Genomic DNA, 21037 nt, shown 5'->3' with positions numbered 1-21037 from the left:
GCCCAATTTTCCAGTCTCACAAGGTCTTCCTGCAATTTATCACAATCTGCTTGTGATTTAACTACTCTGAACAATTTTGTGTCATCTGCAAATTTGATTATCTCACTCGTCGTATTTCTTTCCAGATCATTTATAAATATATTGAACAGTAAGGGTCCCAATACAGATCCCTGAGGCACTCCACTGTCCACTCCCTTCCACTGAGAAAATTGCCCATTTAATCCTACTCTCTGTTTCCTGTCTTTTAGCCAGTTTGCAATCCACGAAAGGACATCGCCACCTATCCCATGACTTTTTACTTTTCCTAGAAGCCTCTCATGAGGAACTTTGTCAAACGCCTTCTGAAAATCCAAGTATACTATATCTACCGGTTCACCTTTATCCACATGTTTATTAACTCCTTCAAAAAAGTGAAGCAGATTTGTGAGGCAAGACTTGCCCTGGGTAAAGCCATGCTGACTTTGTTCCATTAAACCATGTCTTTCTATATGTTCTGTGATTTTGATGTTTAGAACACTTTCCACTATTTTTCCTGGCACTGAAGTCAGGCTAACCGGTCTGTAGTTTCCCGGATCGCCCCTGGAGCCCTTTTTAAATATTGGGGTTACATTTGCTATCCTCCAGTCTTCAGGTACAATGGATGATTTTAATGATAAGTTACAAATTTTTACTAATAGGTCGGAAATTTCATTTTTTAGTTCCTTCAGAACTCTGGGGTGTATACCATCCGGTCCAGGTGATTTACTACTCTTCAGTTTGTCAATCAGGCCTACCACATCTTCTAGGTTCACCGTGATTTGATTCAGTTCATCTGAATCATTACCCATGAAAACCTTCTCCATTACGGGTACCTCCCCAACATCCTATTCAGTAAACACCGAAGCAAAGAAATCATTTAATCTTTCCGCGATGGCCTTATCTTCTCTAAGTGCCCCTTTAACCCCTCAATCATCTAACGGTCCAACTGACTCCCTCACAGGCTTTCTGCTTCGGATATATTTAAAAAGTTTTTAGTGTGAGTTTTTGCCTCTACAGCCAACTTCTTTTCAAATTCTCTCTTAGCCTGTCTTATCAATGTCTTACATTTAACTTGCCAATGTTTATGCTTTATCCTATTTTCTTCTGTTGGATCCTTCTTCCAATTTTTGAATGAAGATCTTTTGGCTAAAATAGCTTCTTTCACCTCCCCTTTTAACCATGCTGGTAATCGTTTTGCCTTCTTTCCACCTTTCTTAATGTGTGGAATACATCTGGACTGTGCTTCTAGAATGGTATTTTTTAACAATGACCATGCCTCTTGGACATTTTTTACTTTTGTAGCTGCTCCTTTCAGTTTTTTTCTAACAATTTTTATCATTTTATCAAAGTTTCCCTTTTGAAAGTTTAGCACGAGAGCCTTGGATTTGCACACTGTTCCTTTTCCAGTCATTAAATCAAATTTGATCATATTATGATCACTATTGCCAAGCGGCCCCACCACCGTTACCTCTCTCACCAAGTCCTGTGCTCCACTGAGAATTAGATCTAAAATTGCTCCCTCTCTCGTCGGTTCCTGTACCAATTGCTCCATAAAGCTATCATTTATTCCATCCAGGAACGTTATCTCTCTAGTGTGACCCGATGATACATTTACCCAGTCTATATTGGGGTAATTGAAGTCTCCCATTATTACTGCACTACCAATTTGGTTAGCTTCCCTAATTTCTCTTAGCATTTCACTGTCTATCTCACCATCTTGACCAGGTGGACAGTAGTATACCCCTATAACTGTAGTCTTCCCTGACACACAAGGGATTTCTACCCATAAAGATTCAATTTTGTATTTAGTCTCATGCAGGATGGTTATCCTGTTGGACTCTATGCCATCCCAGACATAAAGCGCTACACCTCCTCCTGACTGCTCCTCTCTGTCATTGCGATATAATTTGTACCCCGGTATAGCACTGTCCCATTGGTTATCCTCTTTCCACCATGTCTCTGAGATGCCAATTAAGTCTATGTCATCATTTACTGCTATACATTCTAATTCTCCCATCTTACTTCTTAGACTTCTGGCATTAGCATACAAACATTTCAAAGTTTGTTTTTTGTTTGTATTTTTATTCTGTTTTTTAATTGATAGGGATAAGTTAGAATTTTTTAGCTCAGGTGAGTTTTTAGTTAAAGGCACTTGGACTACTTTTCTAATTATTGGAACCTCACTGTCGGGATGCCCTAATTCTAATGCATCATTAGTATCCTTTAAAGATACCTCTCTCCGAACCATGCGCTGCTGAGCGACTGTCGGCTTTCCCCTTTGTTCTAGTTTAAAAGCTGCTCTATCTCCTTTTTAAAGGTTAGCGCCAGCAGTCTGGTTCCACCCTGGTTAAGGTGGAGCCTTAACCAGGGTGGAGCCTTAACCAGGTGGAGCCTTAACCAGGTCTCCCTTCGGAAGAGACTCCCCCTTCCCCAAAAGGTTCCCCAGTTCCTAACAAAACTGAATCCCTCTTCCTTGCACCATCGTCTCATCCACGCATTGAGACTCCGGAGCTCTGCCTGCCTCTGGTGACCTGCGCGTGGAACAGGGAGCATTTCAGAGAATGCTACCCTGGAGGTTCTGGATTTAATCTTTCTACCTAAGAGCCTAAATTTGGCTTCCAGAACCTCCCTCCCACATTTTCCTATGTCGTTGGTGCCCATGTGTACCACGACAGCCGGCTCCTCCCCAGCACTGTCTAAAATCCTATCTAGGTGACGCGTGAGGTCCGCCACCTTCGCACTAGGTAGGCATGTTACCAGGCGATCCTCACGCCCACCAGCCACCCAGCTATCTACATTCCTAATAATCGAATCACCAACTATGACGGCCGACCTAACCCTTCCCTCCTGGGCAGTAGGCCTTGGGGAGATATCCTCAGTGCGAAAGGACAATGCATCACCTAGAGAGCAGGTCCTTGCTACAGGATCCTTTCCTGCTACACCTGGTTGGTGCTCTCCCATTATGAGACCTTCTTCCTCCAAGGCAGCACCAGGGCTGCCAGTCTGAAGTTGGGACTTGACTACTATGTCCCTGAAGGTCTCATCTGTAAGATTGTGAATTCATATCAAAATGTACAACCTGTTTTCAAATACTAAGCAAGTTACCCCTTAACTTGTCATAAATGCTGTAAATAAGTTACTTATATAACCTCTACGCCATACATGTTATAATTTTTCTTTGTTCGATCCCACATTAGTCACCGTGTGAGTAATGTTACGTTCCTTTTACCTTTTTCTCAGCTGCTATCCTCTCCTCCTTTCCTTTCCCCCTCTCTCTCCCCCCCTTTTTTTCGCTCCTGCTCCAGCCCCCACATCCTGTTTTTTGTAATTTCTCATCCTTTCTCAAGTTTTATTGTAAACCGGCGCGATGTGCTCGCACGAACACCGGTATATTAAAAGCTGTTAAATAAATAAATAAATAAATAAATCAATCAATCAATCAATCAATCTATATACCTCTCTGTCTGCCTCAGCTCCTCTTCCTTGTGATCCTCCCTTTGGGATCCTTTACATTTCTTAAATGTTGTTCTTTTATCTTTTATTTTATCAGCCTCCTCCTTTGTGAACCAGATAGGTTTCATTCTTTTCTTGCTTTTCTTTATTTTTCTAGCATATATATTAGTTGCTTTGGTAATTGTTCTATTTAGTTTGGCCTACTGTTGTTCTACATCTCTCGTTTTCTCCCAGCCTTCTAGTTCTTCCTCCAGGTACTTTCCCATTTCAACAAAGTCCGTGTTTTTGAAATAGAAAACCCGGGTCTTCTTGCGACGTCTCCATATCCTATTAGTGATATGAAACCATACCGTTTGTTGATCGCTGGTGCTGAGGTGAGCACCCATCCGGACATTAGAGACATTATCTCCATTAGTGAGCATTAATCGAGTATAGCTCCCTCCATCATAGGCTCCATTACCATTTGTTTGAACAGAGCCCCTTGCAGGGCATCCACTATCTCTCTACTTCTGTTAGATTCCGCAGAAGGGATTCTCCAGTCTACATCCGGCAGATTAAAATCTCCAACAATCACCACTTCTCCCTTCTTCCCCATCTTTTGGATGTCTTCAACTAGATCTCTGTCTAGTACTTCTATTTGATTTGGAGATCTGTAAACCACTCCAATAAAAATGGATGCCCCATTGTCTTTTTTTAAGACAGCCCATAAAGCTTCTTCTTTGCCCCATCCTCCTTGCAGTTCTGATGCTTGGATATTGTTTTTGACATAAAGAGCCACTCCTCCCCCTTTTCTGTCCTCTCTGTCCTTCCTTAATAAGTTATATCCCGGTATGGCCATATCCCAATCATGTGAATCCGTGAACCACGTCTCCGTGACAGCAACAACTTCCAAGTTCGCCTCCACCATTAGGGATTGCAGATCTGGGATTTTATTGCCCAAACTATGAGCATTTGTGCTCATAGCTTTCCAGCTATTCTGGTAAAGGTTACTGCTTTTCTTGGACTCCCTTTGTGACTTATTTAGCTGACTTTTGTTATCTACTTTGCCCTTTTTCATTGCATTTGTATTTGTATTTGGGGGGTGACATTCTAATGTCCTACTGTCACCCCCATCATCTAGTTTAAATGCCTTATGACATAGGATTTGAATTTCTTTCTTAGGATCCTTTTTTTTTTTTATTTATCTCTTAGGATGCTTTTTCCCTCCCTTCTATGTAGTGATCTATAGAAACCTGGCTCCTTGATTTCCTAATAGGAGGCATATTGATGTTTTAGGCCCTAGTATAATATTTACAGTATTGTATTTTCATAGATAGGCATTAACAGCCAGCACTGTTTGAGTGCTGGCTGTTAATGCTGTTTTAGTATGGGAGGTTTATTTTATTGTAATTGTAATTCGGTTTGCTCATAGCTTTCTGAGGTCCAAGCTCACAGCCAATGCATTTTACAATTGATCTAATATGGGTTCCAAGTGTCATTTTTTGCAGGGTTTTCTGGTTGGCACTACAGCAATGCATGCAAATATAATGTACCTATTGCTATATTTTTATCTCAGAAGACTGTACTTTGAGTGTACTTTTTCATGTAAAATCTCCCTTTTAGGATCGGGGAAGTGGCTGATAAATTTTTAAATGTATAATTTTTAATCATGTCTGGAGATAGCTAGGGGAAGGGTATGGCACAAGGCTGTAAGTTTCACCTAGGGCACCTAATACCCTTGCACCAGCTCTGAGAGTGTGTGCCACCCACAGACTCCCACCATTCACCCATTTCCTACGTCCCCATGGGGCAGATGCTCTGAAATGGTGGAAGGCAGATGGCAAGGTTCCCAAGAGTTTGGCAGGATTGCCAGATCTCTAGAAATATTATCACTTACACTCTGCTACTCTTCTGGGAATCCAGACCCCTGCCTTACCCCTTCCCCAGCATTTCAAATCACCAAAAGGGCCAGACTCCAAGGAGTCAATCCCCCCCCCCTCCTTCCCTTCAGATGTCTTCTCATCCCTTGCCTCAGGCAGCTGATTGCCTTGTAAGGACAATTTTCCATCGACAAGCAGGGCTAAATTAACCATGACACATGGGTGACATCATCTGACGGTACCTGACAGACCAACCTCTTTAGCTCAGTTGAGCTTTTTCTATTGACCATGTACAAGAGTTACCACGCATGTGTTGCCTTGTCTCTTTTTGTTCACACTGTATCACAGATGTATACTCTCTCTCTCTCTCTCTCTCTCTCTCTCTGTCAGCTGTATACCCTGGGGTTTTTTTCACATTTTTGTCTCTGCCTAGGCAGGCCTTCTACACTGTTTGCTGCAAAAAAAAAAAAAGTAAATGAATAATAACTCTTTTTGTTTTATTTCCATAGGTCTTGGATCCATGTCTAATAGACCGTCTCCTTCCATACTTTTGAGTCAAGCAGGAGCTCCTCACACAAGGCTCCCCCTCCCTGTAGCCCTGAATTACAGATCCGCCATAGTCTTGGAGTTGTAGAGAAGAAATTTTAAAGGAAGGTCTGATTGCTGCTGTTGACACAAGAACACGTGGTGAAATTGGTGCAAATGCCATGATGAATGAATGCCTGACGCCATTGATGCAGGAGTGTTTGGAGCCATTGATGTGAGTGCCATTGTCACAGGAGTGTACAGTGCTGTTGAAGTGAGCACTGTCGATGCAGGCGCCATTGTTGCAAACACCAATGACATAGCAGCATTTGGTGCAGGAACATCCACACCATAGATGCAAGAGTTTCTGGTGCAGTTGATGTGAGCACCGTTGACACAGGTGCATTTGGTATAGGAGCATCCGGTGCCATCGGCGCAAGAACTGTCAATGCAGTAGCATTTGGCGCAGGAACATCCAGCACCATCAAGGTGCTCTCCATCAACCTGAGCACCACTGATGCAGGAAAATCTGGCACTACCACGAGCAGTGTCAACACAAAAGTGTCACCACAGTATAAGTGCCATCAATGCAGGAGCACAGATAAATGCTCAGTAGCTGATGGACTGCTGCTGTCTGGCATTTTGCTTGCCTGAAAGTCTTCATTAATTTGTTGGCAGTGCTAATAGCATATTTAGACCACAGTGGAATGTGTATTTGCTCATCCCTAGATGAATGGTTGTTGTTGAGATCTGATAAATTTCTTCAGCCCTCAGTCCTTAAATGTTATCACTTCTGGACAAGGATAACTTAGGTGAAGAAAGGTACATTTTTCCCATCAGATCAAATCAATGATATTTCTTTCGAATCACATGGTGGCAGCAGGGCTTGTAGTCGCTTTATAAGAACAAAAGAAAATAAGACTTTGCCATAGTGGATGAGACCGAGGGTCTATCAAGATCAGCATCCTGTTTCCAACAATGGCTGGCATAAATTTTAGGAATTCCAGCTTTGAATTACTTTATTAGTTGTGCAGACAGTTGTCATAAGTTTTGAGCCTGCACTGTTTCACTGTGCAATATGGCTTAAGACAGGACATGTGATAAAGTAGGCTAAAGAGCAAACTAACATACACCAGTGATCTAGAGGAATTCTCTGGTTAGAATTCCTACTGTTATTAATGATTGTGGCTGACAAGGCCTTGAATACTCAGTTAGAAAAAGAAACTTTCTCATTTACTCCTATAAGACAAATGAACCAAAGATGATGTATAGCTAGAGCATGCTAGGATAAATAAATATCTAATCTCTGGTATCCAGGTTATTACCATAGACAGCAATCCTTAAAGTTGACTGTTATATCATGTAGGCAACGTGTAAGCTTATGCCTAGATATTAGTTACATGAAGTTAATGAATATTCAAATAAAGTATTAAATACTACCAGCTGATTTGTTGGTTGCTTGTTATTATGATCTGTACAGCATATATAATAATTCAAACTATGACACTGGCTCAGAACAGGTTCCTGATTTTGATGGTAATAATTTTTTATCAGAGTGTATGTATCTGATAATAAAGGAAGTAGGATTGCAACCTGTTTCTGGTTCTTGTTTTAAAAAGTATTTTTGTACAAATTCAGATAGTGTATTACAAAGCTAAGAGTTTGGGCCTCATAAGGAATTTCATAATGGCCAGTTTTTATATGGAAATTCCTCATGGCCAACCCAGGTTACAAGTACCTGGCAAATATGCAAACATTAAATAGATTCCATGCTACTAAAGCTGGTAATAAACAGTGGTTATTCCCTAAATAAACTTGATTAATAGCAGTTTATGGTCTTCTCCGGGAACGTATCCAAACCTTTTTCAAACCCAGCTACACCAAATGCCTTACCCACCATGAATTTCAGAGCTTAATTGTGTGTTGAGTGAAAAAATAATTTCCCCAATTTGTTTTAAATGTGCTACTTGCTAACTTCATGAAGTGCCTCCTTGTCCTTGTATTATCTGAAAAATTAAATAACTGATTCACATTTACCCATTCAAGTCCTTTCATGATTTTATAGACTTCTATCATATCTCCTCTCTCTTCTTCAAGATGAACAGCCCTAACCTCTTTAGCCTTTCCTCATAGGAGAGCTAATCCAAACACTTTATCATTTTTGTAGCCTTTCTCTGTACCTTCACCAGTACAACTATATATTTTTTTGAGATGTGGTGACTAGAATTGCATCCAGTATTCAAGAGGTGGTCTCACCATGGAGCAACACAAAGGCATTATTACATTCTTCGTTTTAGTCACCATTCGCTCCCTAATAATTTCTAACATTCTGTTTGCTTTTTTGGCTGCCGCAGCACACTGAGCCAGTGATGTTAATGTACTATCCACTATGGCATTTAGATCTTTTTCCTACACCATGTAACTACAGCATGGATTATTTTTTCCTATATGCATCACCTTGAACTTGTCCACATTAAATTTCTTCTGCCATTTGATAACCCAGTCTTCTAGACTCGCAAGGTCCTCTTGCAATTTATCACAATCCGCTTGTGATTTAACTACTCTGAATAATTTTGTGACATCTGCCAATTTTATCACCTCACTTGTCATACTCATTTCCAGATCATTTATTAATATATTTAAAGGCATTGGTCCTAGGTACGTCACTATTTGTCTTTTTTCCATTGAGAAAACTGGCATTTAATCCTACTCTGTTTCCTGCCTTTCAACCAGTTTACAATCCACAAAAGGATACCAGCTCCTATCCCATGTCTTTTTAATTTTCTTAGAAGCCTTTCATGAGGGACTTTGTCAAACCCCTTCTGAAAATCCAAATACACCACATCTACCGGTTCACCTTTATCCCATGTTTATTAACCCCTTCAAAAAAATGGAGCAGATTTGTTAGGCAAGACTTCCGTTTGGTAAATCCATGCAGGCTGTGTTCCATTAAACCATGTCTATATATATGTTCTATGATTTTGTTCTTTAGAATAATTTACACAATTTTTACTGGCACCAAAGTCAGGTTCTCACCGGTCTATAGTTTCCTGGATCAGCCCTGGAGCCCTTTTTAAATATCGGGGAATGAGTATCTCCCCAACATTCTCATTAGTAAACATCAAAGAAAAGAATTAATTTAGTCTTTCCACGATCGTCTTATCTTCCCTAAGTGCCCTTTTAACCCTCCATCATCATCATCATCTAACAGTCCAACTGATTCCCTCGGAGGCTTCCTGCTTTGGATATATCTTTAAAAGTTTTTTGTTATGAGTTATTGCCTTTACGGTCAACAGGAATGTGCATTGTTTTTTTTTATTTCATTTCAATTAGTGTACACTAAGATGGTAATTTTAAAACAAGCACGCATGTATCGGCGAATAAGGAAAGATACGCTGATTATTTTAAATTGTGTGCATATGTTTTAAAATACAGCAACTGCGCATAAGTATGCAGTTAATTTTAAAAGGTTACTCAAACAGAGCTAGCTCGCATGTATCCCATACAACTTTGTTGGCTTTTACATGCATATGTAAGCAAATTTTAAACATGCTCACGCAGGGCATATTCCCAGTTTTCCAATTAGTCCACCAGTTTCTCCAGTGAACATCAAGTGTTCCGAGCGTGGACCCTTGGACTGAGGTCAAATACTGGGATGTCAGTCTTAGGGGAGATGGAATGGATAGGCAGGCAGGAAGGCAAGAACCTGCACAGGAGGCAAGGCACACTGAAGGACCGAAGAGCTGATCACGGAGACTAATAGGATGAGGACCACAGGAACAGAAAGCCAAAGACACCGAAGAAAACTGGAACTGAAGGAGGAGCATGGAGGCTGGGGACAAGGGCAAGAATGCTGGGACTAAAGAATGAAGATACTGAATGCTTGAACTGAAGACACAGATAGGCACTGGAACTGGGAACTGAAGAAGACAGATGCAGGAACTGAAGACAAAGCCAGATCCTGGAGCAATTCGCACTACTTTAAGAAGTAGAGAACCTGTTGCCAAGGCACTGGCTGCAGGGAGCAAGAGCCTTTTATAGGCCAGCATGTCTGACATCATGATCAGGAGCAACAGGGGATTTCCTGCCACGGTCCCTTTAAATCTCACAGAGACATGCGCGCGTGCCTAGGGGAACACGCCGCATAGGAAGTCGGCAGCGTCCAGTTGCTTCAGAGTCTTCGGTGGTATCTCAATGCAACAAGGAGCGACTGACTCAGCGAGGATCACCTGCGGCATCCTGCTAGAAACCGGGGCCAAGCCTAGAGGTAGGAGTGGCTGTCCGTGGGATGACCACCGATCATAACATCAAGGTCTTTCAGAACCTTCTGGTTCTTCATCTTGCACGCCACCCGGTTGACTCGGAGCCCTCACCCTTTCCTGTAAGTCCTATAACTTGAGATCTACAGACTTGCTCTTCATCAGGATATCTAGTATACACATGCTGCAGGTTTTGTTTTTAAAATACGGAGTTATGTGCGTAAGTGTTCACCCTGCCCCAGAATGCCCACACCCTGCCCCTTTTCTGCCTCATTCTTTTTCACAAGCGCATAATCTGCAGCTTTTTAAAATCTGCGTTGCTCATGCACGGCCCACATACATGCATATGTGGACTTTTTGTGTGAACAACGCTTTTAAAATCGACTTCTAATTTTTTTTAGTGCGCACCAAAAAGAAATAACATGAAAAAAAAAAAAACAAAACAAATAAAATGATAATTTTTAGGCTACACATCCCTAAATTTATCCTAACTTTTGATTAGAGTATCTGATTTTGTATTGATGAACTGGGCTGAAATTTTTTCAGAAATCAATTCAGTATATTGAGACAATACAGTATATAGAGCTGCTAAGGATATTTGGGGGTATTTTTGCTACACTGCCTACTCTGTGGTGGAATCCTGTGGATTAGTAACTTGGGAAGGCATCCTGTTTACATTTTGTTGTTAAATTTGACAATATTGGAACCACCCACCTAGGGGTGGACTGAGCTCTTTGTTCCAGGTTTTGGATTCATAAGAGATGGTAATACCAATAGGATGTTGTTAATCTGAAGAAGCAAAGTAAGTGAGGAGGTTATTATAACTTCCAGCCCTCTGGGTATAAATCACTAGAGGTTAATCTGGTATAATAATTCCTTTCTGATTCAATAGAGGTGTCAATTTTTGAAACATAGACCACTTGGAATATTCTCAACCCTGGAACATGGTAAGCTGTTGCGGAGCGCTCGGAGAGCGATCCCACTTCCTGAGAGAGAGGTGTGTCCTTGGGCCGCGGCTCGACCCCAGAGGATTCCGAAGAGGGCCGCGGGAGGCATGGCATGCCCGAGCATGGGTAGGATGGAAGCAAGACTGGAGTGATGACCAGACGACAGGCCCTCCTCCGGACCTGCACGCTTCGGAAAACCCAACAACGCAATGTTGGTCTTGTGAACAGTCCTCCGACCGTTCCCAGCCCTTTCGGACTTGCCACAGGGTACGGCACGAAGCGGCAGGCCGGATGGAGGCCAGGACAGCAAAGGCTGGAGCATAGATTCAGACGAGACTCAGGAACAGGGTACTGGAAGTGCAGACGTAGACTCAGAAGCAGTGTACTGGGAGTGCAGACGTAGACTCAGAAGCAAGGTACTGGGAGTGCAGACGTAGACTCAGAGGCAAGATACTGGACATGCTGACGTAGACTTAGGAGCAAGGTACTGAAGGTGCTGAGGTAGATTCAGAAGCGAGGTACTGTAGATGCAGAGGTAGATTCAGAAGCGAGATACTGAAGATGCAGAGGTAGATTCAGAAGCGAGATACTGAAGATGCAGAGGTAGATTCAGAAGCGGGATACTGTAGATGCAGAGGTAGATTCAGAAGCGAGGTACTGAAGATGCAGAGGTAGATTCAGAAGCGGGATACTGTAGATGCAGAGGTAGATTCAGAAGCGAGGTACTGAAGGTGCAGATGTAGACTCAGGCACACGGACTGAAGGAAGACTTGAGCACAGTCCCTCAGGGTACCCTGCTCAGACCACTCCTGGGACTGAGTCAAGGGCCACCCTGTCCCACGCGTCCCCAACACTGCCTTGGAGGGCAGGTAACGGACCACACAGAGAACGGGATAATGCAGAAGAGAACCAGGTGACGCGAACTCCGATGCTGGGATACTGACATCCGAAGCCCCGTCGGCTGGCAGGGCAGAAGCTCCAAAGCGCAGGGACGAATCCCACCTGTTGGCCACTCCAGGGCCCAACAGGCCAGAAGGCTCAGGAGCCAGACAAAGACGAAGGACAGCACATATTGGACTGGATCAGGAACTGGATCTGGCACCGACATCAAGGCAACAGGGAAGAAGCTGGATTGCTGCACACCAGCAGCCAAGGCAGAATACAGGGTCAGGAACAAGGACTTCTCAGAGACTTGGAAACGAGGTACATGGCTTGCAACACAGATGGCCCTAACCAGCCCGCCCTGAGGGTTGGTCACGGACCACGGCGTGGCTTGCCGCGAGGTACCAGGACATTAGAGGACACAGGATCAAGATGCTAGCTTTCAGGAGATTCAAGGCAAGGTATTTAGCTTTCAGGCAAGTTTCAGGATCAAGGTACAAGGACTTCTCAGAGACTTAGAAACGAGGTACATGGCTTGCATCACAGATGGCCCTAACCAGCCCGCCCCGAGGGTTGGTCACGGACCACGGCGTGGCTTGCCGCGAGGTACCAGGACATTAGAGGACACAGGATCAAGGTGCTAGCTTTCAGGAGATTCAAGGCAAGGTACTTAGCTTTCAGGCGGGTTTCAGGAACAGGTGCAAGGCTTGTAATATCTGGACTGGATCATGGATACTGGATAGGAATCAGACCTCAAGACAGGAACAAGCGAACATCAGGACTGGAACAACTGAAGACATCAGGACTGGAACAACAGGAAACATGGAACACTTAGACCTTGTAGAAGGCTGGAACTCAAGGCAGCTCCTGGAACGAGGGTCTCAGGAGTGACCAACTCCTTGCGAAGGCAACGACAGACTGGACGCGGAATGCTTTTGAAGAGCTGAGGTGGACACCGTCCAGGGAGGAGCCAGCAGGGGCCACACCTAGCTGGCCCTTGAAGAATAGACGGGAGGCGCGCGCTCGCGCCCTAGGAAGCTGGAGAGAGCTGGGTCGTTGGTGGCGTTCCCAGCCACATGGAGGAGCCGAGGAGAACCAGAGGAACGTCGGGACAGACCTGCCCTGCAGCTGGAGAATGGCAGGCTGCTGGGACGGCTCCCGGCCATGACAACTGAAACAGGTAAGCAGAAACGGTGAGCTGGCTGCAGGCACCGGCAAGGACGGCCTCCCTGCCGGCCAAGGACCCGGACTGTGCGACGGGCACCGGCAGGGATGCCCTCCCTACCGGCTAAGGACCCCGGGAGCGGCTGAGCACGCCGGGGACGGCCCGGAGAGACAGCGGGGGTCCCGACCACGAGGGAGCGCTCGTGGCGGGTCGGCTCCGCTGCAAGCGGCAGAAGACAGCCGGAGAGGAGCCCAGACTGCAGTGAAGGACTGCCGCGGCAGCGGCAGCGTCAGCGGCCCGGCTGGCCGCGAAAAGGTGAGGGCCTGCCCGCGTTCCTCGTGGGCAGGACCGTAACAGTAAGCCCATGCTATAATGCTGAGTTGCAGACAAAGCAACATAAACTCACACAAAAACCTGACACCCACAGACATTTTGATGTCTGCTGACTGATAACTTTGATCATGCCTGTATCACAGCACCAGAAAATCACTCTTCTGTCCTGTCAAATCCACCACTATCAGAAAATGCTCCAGAAAAGCAATATTGCTAGTGATCCCAGAAATAACCTGACTCTCCCATCTTGTTATGATAAGCTGAGATTGCACTCAAATGTACTCTTATGGATGAAGTCTGAAGACCAGTGTCTGAAAGATGGTATAAGTAGTCTAGAAGAGAAGTAGTGGGGCAAGTGAAAGGATCAATGTGGTTTTGTCTGCACCACAAAGTAAATCTTTTCCATTTGAAAGAATAATTCTTTCGTGTGGAAGGTTTACGTGAAGCTATAAGCACTTGAGATACATTGGTGGAAAGATTGAGTGGTTGTAAGATTAAGCTTTCAACATCCATGCTGTCAGGGATAGGAATTGAAGGTTGGGATGGCGCAACCGACCCTGATTTTGAGTTAAGAGAGTAGGAGCTACTCCTAGACGAATTGGATCCCTGACCGAGAGGTCTAGCAGTGTGGGAAACCATACTTGTTGAGGCCAATATGGGGCTATGAGTATCATGGTTCCCTTGTCCTGTTGTAGCTTCACTAGGGTTTTGGTTATGAGCGGTATCGGGGGATACGCGTATAGTAGGCCTGAGTTCCAAGGGCGAGCAAAGGCGTCCTTGGCTGGCTGGTTCTTCTGTTTGTGTAGAGAACAGAAGTTGTCCACTTTGTGATTCAGATGTGACACAAAGAGGTCTATTCTTGGTTGTCCCCAACTTTGGAATATCCTGGTCGCTACTGAGGGATCCAGGGCCCACTCGTGTGGTTGGAACTGACGACTGAATTGATCTGCCAGTACATTGTGAATGCCTGCTAGATAAGTGGCCTGGAGGAACATTGAGTGGTTCAAGGCCCAGTCCCAAATCTGTGCAGCTTCTTGACAAAGGAGATACGAGCCCGTACCTCCTTGTTTGTTGATGTACCACATGGCTACTGTGTTGTCTGTTTGGATGAGAACATTCTTGTGTGAAAGGCAGTCCTTTAACGCATGCAGTGCATAACGTATAGCTCGAAGTTCCAGAAAATTAATTTGAAATGTTGCTTCGAGTTTTGTCCAAGTTCCTTGAGTTTGGAGATTGTCTATGTGAGCTCCCCAACCCAAGGTGGATGCATCTGTAGTTAACGTTATCTGTGGGACTGGTTTTTGGAAGGGTAGGCCCTTGCGTAAATTGTCCTTGGTCGTCCACCATCGTAGTGATGAATGTAGTTGGTGAGTTACTTGAATTGGATAATGTAATGGTTGAATGGCTTGAATCCATTGTGATCTTAGAGTCCATTGGGTTACGTGCATGGCGAGCCTTGCCATAGGAGTGACATGAACTGTGGAGGCCATGTGGCCTAATAAGATGAGAAACTGATGCGCTGTTGCTTGTTGTCGTGAGTAAATTGAGTTTCCCAACAGGGTTAGTGTTTCTGCACGATCTTCGGGTAGAAAGGCCTTTGCAGTGATGGTGTTCAACTCTGCTCCTATGAATTGGAGTAGATGAGAAGGAGTAGTGTGGGATTTTTGATAATTGATCAGAAAACCCATTTTTTGAAGTACAGCAATTATGTGATGTAGAGAAGTGACAGCTCCTTGTTGATATTGACTCCTGATGAGCCAATCGTCTAGATAAGGGAAGACATGAACACCTTGCTTGTGTAAGTGTGCTGCTATTACTGCCAGGCATTTGGTGAATACTCTGGGAGCGGAAGCAAGGCCGAATGGCAGCACTCTGTATTGGAAATGCTGGTGGCCGACTGTGAAACGCAGGTACTTGTGATGAGGAGGAAATATTGGAATGTGTGTATAAGCATCTTGAAGATCCAGAGAACAAAGCCAATCTCCCTTTTGCAGAAATGGAAGCATGGTTCCTAGAGAAACCATCCTGAACTTTTCTTTTTTTAAGAATTTGTTGAGATTTCTGCGATCTAGGATGGGACGTAGGCCTCCGGTTTTCTTTGGAATGAGGAAATACCGGGAGAATCCTCTGCCCTTCTGACTTTGTGGCACGTGCTCCACAGCCTTGCCTTTCAGAAGAGCAGATAATTCTTTTTGTAAATGGAGTATGTGATTTTCGTTGAGATGAGAATACTTCGGTGGAAAATCCTGAGGGAGTGATGTGAAATGGAGGCGATATCCTTGATGTATTATTGAGAGGACCCATTGATTGGATGTTATTGACATCCACTCTTTGTAAAATTTGGATATTCTTCCGCCAACTGTCTCTGTTGAGGTCTTTGTTGAGACCTAGGAGGCCTTGGCCTAGATGTGGGAGGATAGTATCTTCTTGGCCTGTAGAAAGGACGTTTTGTCTCCCTACGAGGGGGTCTATGACTTGTATGTGTTGCAGAATCATGAGGGAGAGTTGATAGTTGCTTCAGGGTTTCTGAGTACTCTCGTAACTGAGCAACAGCGTCCTGCACTTTGGTACCAAACAAATTATCTCCCTGGCAGGGAAGGTCAACAAGTTTGTCCTGGACCTCTGGCCTTAAATCAGAGGCCTTGAGCCAGGCCCACCTCCTGGCACTAATGCCCGATGCAGCTATTCTTGAAGATGTTTCAAATGCATCGTAGGTGGCTCTGACCTCGTGCTTCCCTGCTTCTAAACCTTTTTGAATAATATTTTGTGCTGCCTCTTGGTGCTCTGGAGGCAGGGATGGTACAAATTCTTCATTCTGTTTCCAGAGATTTCTCTGGTGTTGAGTCATGTAAAGTTGGTATGCTGAGATTTTTGAGTTCAGCATTGCTCCTTGATATATTTTCCAACCCATCTGATCTAAGAACCTATTGTCCTTTCCTGGAGGAATTGAGGCATGGGTTCTTGTCCTCCGAGACCTCTTTTGTGCAGATTCAACTACAACTGAATGGTGAGGAAGTTGAGTTTTGTGATACCCTGGTGCAGGTTGTACGAGATACGTAGAGTCTACCCTTTTGTTTACTGCAGGAGTTGTGCAGGGATGCTCCCAAATCCGCTGCTGGAGTTGCAGTAGCACTTCATGGATGGGAATAGCCAGATTGTGCTTAGGGGGATCTACAAACTGTAGTATTTCCAGGGTCTGTTGTCTCTCATCTTTTTCAGCTTGTAATTGAAATGGTATAGACTCTGCCATTTCCTGTATAAATGATGAAAAAGAAAGGTCTTCTGGAGGTGACTGCTTTCTGGACTGAGGTGGTGAAGGGTCGGACATAAAGTCCTCTGATGAGGGCTCAGATGCAGTGTCAGACCAAGTATCAGAAGTTGGAGTTTGGTATGGAGCAGGTGTAGGCTTCTGAGGTGGGGGTACACCAGAAGGTCCCTGCAGTGGGTCAGGTGAAATTTCTCTTCCTCCTCCTCTTGCCCTGGAATGGTAGGCAAGGAAGCCAACAGCTCCTGGTATCTCTTAGTGAGAAGGTTATGCAGTGCTGCTTCTGAACCAGTAGTTTCAGTGGCTGCAGTTGAAGGTCTTGGCAATGAATGCTTAAATTTCCCCGATGACTTGTGCATCAAAGTGGATGGCTTTTGGAAAGGAGGTATGGATGGTGCCATTGTGTAAAGAGACATTGACTATGTAGCAGATGGCATGGTCGATGTAAGAAAAGAAAACATCGAGATAGGAATCGTCGATGTACGGATGGATGGTATCAATGATATAGGTCCAGATGGCATCGATAGCATCGAAAGAGGGGTAGGCACCGATGGTTTCGATGGAATCAATGCGTGAGCAGGCTCCGTCATTGATGTGGTCACCGATATCAATGTGGATATCAGCGGAATCGATGGCATCGGCGATACCGCCGGCATCGGCATATACGCCGGCATCGACGTAACCGTCGGCATCGGCTGTTAAGTCGGTATCAATGAAACCTCCATCATCGGCGTTGCTGCCGGCATCAACATGGGTGTCTGCATCGGCGGTTGCGCCGGAACTTGCTGTTTTAAAGCCTCGGTGACAATTTTTTTAATCAGTGTAGTCAAATCCGGTATCGATGTCGATGACAGCATTGACGTCGACGGTGTCGATGACGGAACCGAGGAGACGGAAGTCGACGGAACCGAAGTCGGTTTTTGTCGCATAGCTAGCGGTTCTTCCAGCGGAGGGAGCGATGGGGACACCATGGAACGATGCCGTCGATGCTTATGCTTGGGTCTCGACTCAGTGACTGACCTTGTCGATGAAGTGGAGGGTGCTGGTGAAGAGGCATCGCCGGAACCCTCCGGGAGTCGTTTTTTAATAAGAATTTTCTTCGTGACTCCCACCGGTGATGATTTTGTGGAAGTCGAAGGGGAAGGCACGGATTGAATTTGAAAAAGTTGTGCCATTTTCTCTTGCCTGAGTTTTCTGCCTTTTGGAGTCATCTCTTGGCATTTTTGACACGAAGCGATTTCATGTTGTTCTCCGAGGCACCGAACACATTCTAAATGGGGATCCATTATGGACATTGTTCGGTTACAGGCTGGGCATTTTTTGAAACCCGAGGCCATGTTTGCATCGACGGCTGTAGATGGAAACTTGAGAGAAAATGTGAAAAATGTGAAATCGGAAAATAATTTTTCTGTCACCCTCCGGTGATAATCACAGTGAGACCCCAAATGGGGAAAAAATGTTGAGAAAATCAGTGACTTTTTTAGTCAAAGTTGTGAGGGAAACTAACAGGGCTCCTATGACTACGATGTTGATGGCAGCGTGGAAAAATGAAGACTGAAGTGAGACCCCTGTGGCAGAGAATATCATGGCTTGCCGGGCATGCTCAGTAGCCTCAGGCTGCCAGTCAAAAGTTTCTAGAAACTTTGACAGAAGTTTTCCCCGCACTAGGGCTCCGTTACTGACGTCACCCATATGTGAGGACTAGCATCCTGCTTGTCCTGGGATAATGATAAGTACATTTAATCGGGTTTTGTACATTCTTTTCTATGCACAGCCCCACAGTTGATTTTCAGAAGGCAATTTATGTGCATAGACTAGGGTTAATGCTCATAAATCCTTTTGAAAATTATCCCTATAATGAATTATCTACCCCATGTTCCAGAACTGGCTCCAAGTATGGCACAAAATGAAGAATGAGGTATAATAGTGTCAAAGCTATTCACTTTCCTAAGAATTACATTCCAACCAAATTACTGCTGGTTGTGTTCTCTATGCATGATCCTGTGACCTGATTGGTCCAGTGAGGGCCAGCCAGATTGGCTAGGGCATTTATGCCCTGCCTCTAGCTGTGATCCTTGCTGGTTCCTGGATGACAATGATTATTGTTTTGTTTCCTGTTCCCATTCTGGGGTTTTTGACTGCCTTGTTCTAACCTTTATATCTCTGTATCCTGGTTTCCTTGTGTGTTCCTTCTCTGAACTGATTCCTTGGTTTCTGATCTTGGCTTGATCCTAAACTTTATTTCAACTTTTTGGCCTTGTAAAGATACTCTTCCTATTAAATCAGCACTTCATTAAACCTTGAACTATGTCAGGTTTCCTGATAGCTGGCTCCTAGTCAACAGTGAATCTAGAAGGGATCCCCAGCTTCAGCAGCTGCTGACCTCCTAGCCAGGGGATTCCCTGACAATTCTCACACATGCAGAGCAGGAACACAGGAGCAGACTTCAGACCAGCCACAAGACCAGATGAGCAGAGGTTCCAGAGGAGGTATCCTAGGAGTCTGTTGTACCAGCAAAGGTGTGCCTTTCATGCTCTCCTTATATACTATCACCAATAAGGCGTGCTCTGTGCTGAACCAATGGAACCTTCCAAGGGCATGCCTATCTACCTGGCAACTGTAGGCTAAATATTCTCTGGTCTTTGCCTGTGCCTGTACCTTCCATGGCTCCTCTCTGCTTCCCAGCCTTTACTTTTTAGAGTCTCTTGATAAAATCCAGTTGATCATGACACATTTCTTCAATGTCTGCCAGCTGTTCTCTACTCTCATCACTCTCGCCCTGCTTTTCTGCATAGGATCTTGGATCTCCACCCACCCTGCTCTCAGAGACCTTGCTCTCAGGGCTTCATGATTCTAGAGTCCTTTAGGATTCTGGGAATTGTAGTCCTTGCATTTCAACCTTGCCCTGGAAATGTTTCTTTCATTTCTGTTCCACCCTCTACTTTTGATGCAACATCTTCTTCTCCCCCTTTGGGAATTTAATGGAATCTATTTACTATCATACCACCAAAAAATACAAGGGGGTGAAAAGAGGGGACTCCAGCTCCTCTCTTTTATTCCCTCATGCAACATAAATGTCACCCTGATTCCCCATACAGATTTCAACCAATCAGAGATAGGTGTCACCTCCGCCACATTTTTCAAACCATGTGGAGGACGAAAGGCAGTTACCTGGGATTTCCTCAGTCCTCATTTCCCCGATGGACCCTTCCAAGGGAGTGCATCAGAAGGCAGGTCTGGTGTCATCTTAATAATAATAGCTGTGGACCGGATCTGGCTACCTTTCTCTAAGATGAGAGTTCTCTTCATCCATACTATTGACACACTATTGTTGATGAAGTAAACTGGAAAATAAGGAAAATAATATTGTAAGTTACTGTGATTTAGAATACATCTATTGTTTCATGTGTGCAAAAATATTTAGTATTCCCTCAACTTTAACTATAAAGAACAGAGATCACTTTTCCTAAAGACAAAGGGGCTGATGCAATACAGTGTGCTCAGCCGAGTGCACTGTATAACCCGCAGTTGGACACGGGTTGTATAGGCCCTACCTAATCCCCTTAAGGGATTAGCACCTCCTCAACGTGTGACCAACGCAGAGTGAAACTAATAGCGCTCATTACATGCAAAGGCATGTGAATGAGGCTATTAGCTATTCACTCTGAATGTAAAAAAAAAAAAGTGCATCTAAGATTGCTGAGCGCTCCTAAAAGTAGTACAGAAAAGCAGAAAACGCTGCTTTTCTGTACAGCCTCCTACTTAATATCGCTACAATATTAAGTAGGAGGAACAAATCTTTAAAAAAAAAAAATTAAAAAAAAAAAGTTAAAATAAATTCAGCATCCGTTTTCCTAACCGGCGCACATCCATGGGTTAGGAAAATGGACGCTGATAAATTCAGCATCCATTTTCCGAACCTGACTGCCGGCACCGTAAGAAGTGAATAAATCAATATTAAAGTGATGGGCACTTAATATTAATTTATTTACTCCTTCACTTATTGCCCATGTCAGTAAAAGGACCAATCACCTTTCAGAAGGCTGACCTGAAAGAGATTGTTCCTTTCACTGACATATGACAGTGAATGAACCAATCCGGAATAAGTGAAGGAGTGAATAAATTAATATTAAGTGCCTAACACTTTAATATTAATTTATTCACTCTGACTGACCTGCCCTAAGCTTCCTCAGGAGGAAGGGAGCTTAGGGCAGGTCAGACATGGGTGCCAGCACTCAAGTTCAGAAAATGGATGCTGAATTTATCAGCATCCATTTTCCTAACCTGTGGATTTGCGCCGGTTAGGAAAACCGACACTGATAAATTCAGAA

General features: G+C 44.3%; 1 protein-coding gene across 1 annotated transcript in view; it reads right to left on the bottom strand.

Moving 5' to 3' along the window:
• The window catches only part of PNPLA8 (patatin like phospholipase domain containing 8), a 273297-nt gene extending 253251 nt beyond the window's left edge, over positions 1-20046 (bottom strand). The window contains exon 1 of the mRNA XM_029615017.1: positions 19878-20046. The gene's annotated coding sequence lies outside the window, so the exon portion shown is untranslated. The remainder of the gene's footprint in view (positions 1-19877) is intronic.
• Between the last annotated feature and the right edge of the window lie 991 nt (positions 20047-21037).

The sequence above is a fragment of the Rhinatrema bivittatum genome, chromosome 9, assembly GCF_901001135.1.
Source record: "Rhinatrema bivittatum chromosome 9, aRhiBiv1.1, whole genome shotgun sequence".
NCBI classification, from domain to species: domain Eukaryota; kingdom Metazoa; phylum Chordata; class Amphibia; order Gymnophiona; family Rhinatrematidae; genus Rhinatrema; species Rhinatrema bivittatum.
This window is presented reverse-complemented; position numbering and strand designations above follow the sequence as displayed.